Consider the following 6,388-nt stretch of genomic DNA (forward strand, 5'->3'; position numbering starts at 1 on the left):
TCAGTTTGTTAAAATCCTTGCAGTGTACATTGATCACACAGAGGGGATTGTTTTGGTTTTTTTTCCCCAACAACGTGGAGCTAACCTTTAAATGAAGGAATTGGCAGGAAGCAATAGTGTCATCAAGAACAAAATTAGGAAGAAAGTAACATTACTTTGCTCAGTAGTGTTCATTCAATTATTTTTTCTTCACACAACTAATTCAGAATTATCCAAAATGTTAGGATCCCAATGCGGATTTGTTACCCACGGACATCTTTTTTGGTCATTGGACAGCCTCCAGTGTGTGCACACAGAAATGATACTGTCCTGCTCACCCAGCATTTTCCCTGAGATGCTCAGAACATAGCTGGGATGTACACTGCATGGGGCATGTGCCATGCATTGTACACACACATTTACCAGATATCGGAGAACTTTTTTAGGCAAGAGAATTTGAATGTCTTTTCTGCCTCATGATTTTTTTTGTGGGACTTTATGCTTTAACCACTTCCCGTCCAGACCATGTACATAAAAGGCTGGACGGGAGCAGTGCAGGAGCGGGTGTCCGTCTATAAACCGGTGCCGCTGTGTCCGGAGGATACAGCGGAAGACCAATCACTGTATGGGACCTCTGTGTGCGGTCCCTATTCATGTGATCACTGATTGGCCAATCAGTGATCACATGAACAGTAGTAAACAAGATGTCACTTCCCGACATCATTGCTTACTACTAGTGAAATCTGCAAATGATCACCGTGATCACATGGTACAAGGCTATTCACAACAACCTTGTACCATGTAACAAGCTGTAACCAATCACAGCTCTCACAGTCTTTCTCAATGGCTGCAAGAATGCAGCCAGAGAGGAGAAATGATTGCTTTTACAGCCTTTATGGGTGTAAAAGCAATCAATGTAAAAAAAAAAAAAATACAAAAAAAAAATCTTCATCGCCCCCCCACAAGTAGTACAGCGTCTCTATGGTGACACTGTACTACTAGGGTGACAGTATGTTTAAAAAAAAAAAAAACAAATATAAAAATAAAATCAAAATTTAAAAAATGTTTTAAAACAATTTAATTTAATTTTTGGTTATAAACTAAATTGGGTTATTTTTTTTTTACTAAAAAGATAACTGAATAAATTTTGGCCAAGATTTCTGAAGAAAGATTATTTATTTGCAAAATTTTATAAGAAAAACACTTTTCAAAATTTTTGGACTTTTTCATTTACATAGCAAAAAAAATAAAAATCCCAGTCGTGAATAAATACCGAAAAATAAAGTTTTATTCGTCTCAATTTTCAGCTTTCAGTGTGATAGAGCTGAAAGCTGAAAATTGGCCTGGACAGGAAGGGGTTGAAAGTGTCCGGACTTGAAGTGGTTAAAGCATTTTAGGCCAGTTCAGTTTCACAGTTAAAGAGTAACTCCATTCCAGAAAAAAGTGCAATCCCCTCTCAGTGATCAATGTACATTGCAGGGATTTTAACAAACTTTATTGCAGAGTCCTATCAGTTTCTGCCCTGAGGGCCAGATCACGCCTGAACACGCACTTTTCCTTGCATTTCCAGCATGGTCTGGTTTTGCAGCCCATTCATTTGAATAGGCTGCAAAATGCACTGGAACATGGGAAAAAAACAAAGAACACACTGCACCAAACCACAGGGTGTCGCAATAGTGCACACCAGAGGCAGACAAGGCCCTCCATTTTGTTAAGAATTCTCCATGTCTCCCCGTATTCTCCCCCCTCCCTCTCTGAGAGCCACAGTGACATTTGGTTGGTGTGGGTGGTGGAAGTGTCTCAGGCAGGCCAGAGCCCAGCAGGGAGCCCCGAAGTGCCTAGTTGTCTAAGAGAGCTGTGCAATATAACACCTCGTAAAAGATAATGCAAGCCTTCCCAGTAGTTCAAAGACATTCCAATGAAGCATGAACCAGATAACACTTTTAAAATCCATTTTTCCCCTATGTCTCATATCTTGGAATATGAGGGACTTACATAAAAACCAGGCATATCTTCAAATTGGCTACGAGGAGACAAACAGTTTGATAGGTCACTCTCCTTGGCTGGAATACATAGGAAAGCAGAAAAGTAGATCTCTTGAACCATTCAGTGTATAATTTCATATCTAATCATTCCTCAGATGTGTCTGCATAATAATCTACCCGCGGGTGGAATGTCACTTGTGCATATGGAAAGTTATGAGCCAAAATATAAACTACAAGAGATTTTGGCTCAAGTTTAGGCCTACGCCCAGACGATCCCTCCCTTAACAGGGTATTGGTCCTTGACTTCAGAGACACCCCCTGCTGGGGAACTACAAAATGGGTTGTCAGGCCTTAGAGAAGGAAGTTGAAGAATTATCTCTTTTAACATCAGAACCACCTGGGGAGACCCGTACCCTTTCGCTCTGAAACTTGATCTGCTAACCCAGGACTTTGGCAAGTACTTTAACCCTCTAACTTCACTCTGTTATCTCTTTGCTGTGCTGTTGTTCTCTGTATATTTATATATATTGGTTACATCTTTTTTCTGTAAATATTTTTATTGCACCCTTTTGACCTTTTAGTAATAAATCTTTCTTTCTGAAAGTGTTGAACTGTTTCTATAGCTCTTTATTGCAATTTACGAATTCCTGCCTCTAAAAGAGCGCTACTGTGTTTGTTTAACCCTCTGTATAGCCGGCCTGTGGTGACTGTGTTATACAGCCGATTATCTCAACCATTATAGTGTTATAGCTGATATCGCCGAGTTTCCTCTTTCTCTGTACAAAAAAGGAGGTGGTGGCAGTGTGAAGGGTTAATTGCATAATTAACCTGACCCAGTAACAATCGCTCCCAGGCTGCTGGTACATAGATTGTGGTCCAATTAGCTGGAATATCGTTGTGCAGGGTGCAGCTGGGCGTGGCATTGTTACGCACGTGACATCGCGGTTTTAGATTGGCTAGTCCTTCGGTCACGAGTTTGGTGAAAAGGTCTGAGGTCTGACGCCACGTTTGTCACACAGAGTACTACTGTACCATGCGATTACATGCCCGCAAACACACGGCATTTGGTGTGCCAACAGTAATTCATTGGCACCCACATGCAGATCACATAGGCGGTGCAGGAAACCTGCACGATATGCACCTTTTCCATTTTTGATGAAAACCGGCCCTAAAGAAAAAGCGGTTTGTTGTTCACATGGTGAATCTGAATGGGAGTGACTTTCACTATTAGTCAGCTAATGTACCTGCAGTGTTCTGAGGAAAGTTGCAGGGTCTGCATCCCTTTAATGAACCCTTTAAATTTTACTTTAAAGCGGTAGTAAACCCTGGGTTTTTATTTTTACCTACAGGTAAATTTAGAATAAAGCTTACCTGTAGGTAAAAGGAGTATCTCCTAAAAGTGCGCTGTTTGGGAGATATTCACTCCTTTTGACAGCCGGCGCATGCGCTCTGAAGGAATGGCATAGCCGTGCCGTTCCTCCAAAGCATTGAGGTGTGCCCCGGACTTCTGCACACAAGTGACATCATCGCAGCTCGGCCAGCCAGGCGGTTGAATCTCTTGAACCCGAAAGGAAGTCTGAGTGAAGATGGAAGCCTCTGCAGCAGTGATAGCGCACAGCTGGAGTGCTTTGTTTTACGGCAAGTCCTGCATAATGTGCTAGTAGGCAATGTATACCAGCACATTATGACATTACATTGCCAAGGAAAACTTTGGGTTTTTTTTGCCCTGCCCTGTCCCACGATGCATTGCTCATCACATATTCACACCTTCTCAGGCACTTACTGACATGTATGAACAGTGTCCTGCACTGTATATTCTGATATGCAAACAAAGAATGCATTTTATATGCAATCCAACTAATCCGCTGAACTGCTAATCGATTATGAAAATAGTTGATAACCATTTTCATAATCAATTATGTTGATTAGTTGCTTCAGCCCAATCTGGAAGTTCCAGCTTAGGGCTCATGTGCACTGCAGCTCCTAAACTGACGTTCAGGAGCTTTTCTGCATTTTTTTCAGCAGCCTCTGAACTCTCCCTAATGTTTTCCTATGTGGCCATGTACACATCGTCGTTTACAGGCAGTTGAGTTTACAGTCGTTTTTTTGAACGCACCGAAATTGCATTCAGTAGATTTTACCAGCGTATCAAACGCCAAAACTTGTAAACATTGTGAACCGTGTTTAAAAGAATTTGCGTTTATAAGCGTTTAACTGTTCCATGTCCAGATGCTGTCCAGAGCCTTTTTTCATCATCAGAAATGCATGCAAAGCGTTTTCCATGAATTCAAATGGACCCGGTACACCAGCGCAGTCAGTTCCAGGTTTCACATGAAGGAAAAAATGGTAGAACATGTCACATTATGCTCATGATGGGAACCATAATGAATACAACCAGAAAAGACAGGTCATCTCAACACATACTACTCTCTCTGCTTCTGCTCTCTCTATTTCTCTCAAAAGGTCTGAAAGAGTTAAATTTTTTACTTTTTTTCAGTGCATTTGGGAAGGTCTCCTGAAGTAATCTTTTAAAAATGCTTTTAAACACAAACGCACATAAATGTGGTATGCAAACGCAGCTAAAGTGACTTTTTTTAACCTACATTTTCCAGCGGTCAATTTCCATCGTTCAGAATTTTTCCAAACGCCCCGTGTACATGAGCCCTTACGGTGAGTCTGTACTCAGGAGGCGTGAGGATTGTAATCGCCCTAGAAATGGCATCCTACACCATGAAGACAAAAAGGAACAGTCTCTGCCACTTCATGGACAATGTGATTGAAAAAGTACAAGACGGGCTGGATGCAAAACGCAGATCCAAGTCTTTGAATATCTCCCAGAGAACTGTTAAAGCATTCATTAGAAATGAACAGTATTGCACAGCTGTAATCTGCCAAGATCAGGCTATTCACAAAAAGTGAATGACCTTGCAAGGAGACAACTAGACTAATGTGGAGAGACCATATGACTTGACAGAAGTGTACCTTAATGCAATCAGCTCATTTGATTATTCATTAATGGTTTCCATTGTAAAGAGAATATTTCTGTTGATCCATGTCAACTTTGGAGTTACAAGCCAATGGGGCAGAGACCATACCTATATCTGTGCCTCAACAGCAACACCAGTCACAGCCTTATGGGAGTGTGACACAAAAAAAAAACAAAAAAAAAAAAAACACATCTATGAACTCATATGACATCTCATGTAGCCAAAGAACATGTGGGAATTTCTAGAGTCATTTGGAAGACCTTTTTTATATCCACTCAGCCCAAAATTGAGCTTTAGATTAAATGTAATGTTTGGCTTAAGCACATCATCCCCACTGTGAAGCCTGGTGGTGGAAGTATTATCCTGTAGAGATGCACCAGGCTTGTGATGGGGTAGAAGGTAGACTGAGGGAAACTATTGGGTGTGGCTTGTTCTGGGGTTAATAAAACTGGAGCACACAGAATCTGGTGCAGCTGTGCATAGTAACCAATCAGCTTCTAACATCAGCTTGTTCAATTAAGCTTTGACAATAAAACTAGAGATGCAACGAAATGTCTGTGGCCGAAACGTTTCAGCCGAAAACACCCCTTTTGGCAGAAATGAAAATAAATAAATAAATAAATAGCACCAATACAGGTGCCAAAAAAACCCCACCCCTCGCCGCTGCCACTGAATAGTTCTCAGCCTTACCTGAGAAACCATCGATCCCGGCGCTGGGCATAGAGATGAGTGAAGGAAAGATGGCTGCCACTCATCTTTATGCCCTTGGAGGACCGGAGCGATGTCATTTCCCGTTCTGGCCTTTTTTTTTTTTTTAAAGCACTAGATCAATGCTTTTTTTTAATCCAATGCTTTACATTGCAGAGGAGAGATGTGGGGTCTTCTTGACACCATATCTCTCCATAAAGAGGACCTGTCGCTAATTATTTCTATCACAAGGGATGTATGCATTTTTTGTGATAATAAAAGTGGTTAAATTTTTTTTTTTTTTAAGGGACAGTGCAAAAAAAACAAAACATTAAATAAATTAAAAAAGTTTAAAGTGCCCCCATCCCCCCATGCTTGCATGTAGTGGTGAACGCATATGTAGGTCATGCTCACATATGTAAACTGTGTTCAAATCACGCACAAGGCATCGCCACGAACATGAGAGCAAGATAAATAATTCTCGCACTAGTCCTCCTCTGTAACTTTACACTGATAATCTTTAGAAATTTTTAAAGCATCGCCCATGGAGATTTTTAAATACCGTAGTTTCACGCCATTCCACGAGTGTGCGCAATTTTAAAGCGTGCCATGTTGGGTATCCATTTACTCGCCATAACATCCTTTTTTCATACTTTACAAAAAAATTGGGGTATATATTGTTTGTTTTAATCAGTGTATTTTTTCCCCAAAAATATATATTAATTTTTATAACTACTCGTTTCAGTTTTC

The sequence above is a fragment of the Staurois parvus genome, unplaced genomic scaffold, assembly GCF_062004578.1.
Source record: "Staurois parvus isolate SC_StPar_1 unplaced genomic scaffold, SC_StPar_1.0 ptg000472l, whole genome shotgun sequence".
Lineage (NCBI taxonomy): Eukaryota > Metazoa > Chordata > Amphibia > Anura > Ranidae > Staurois > Staurois parvus.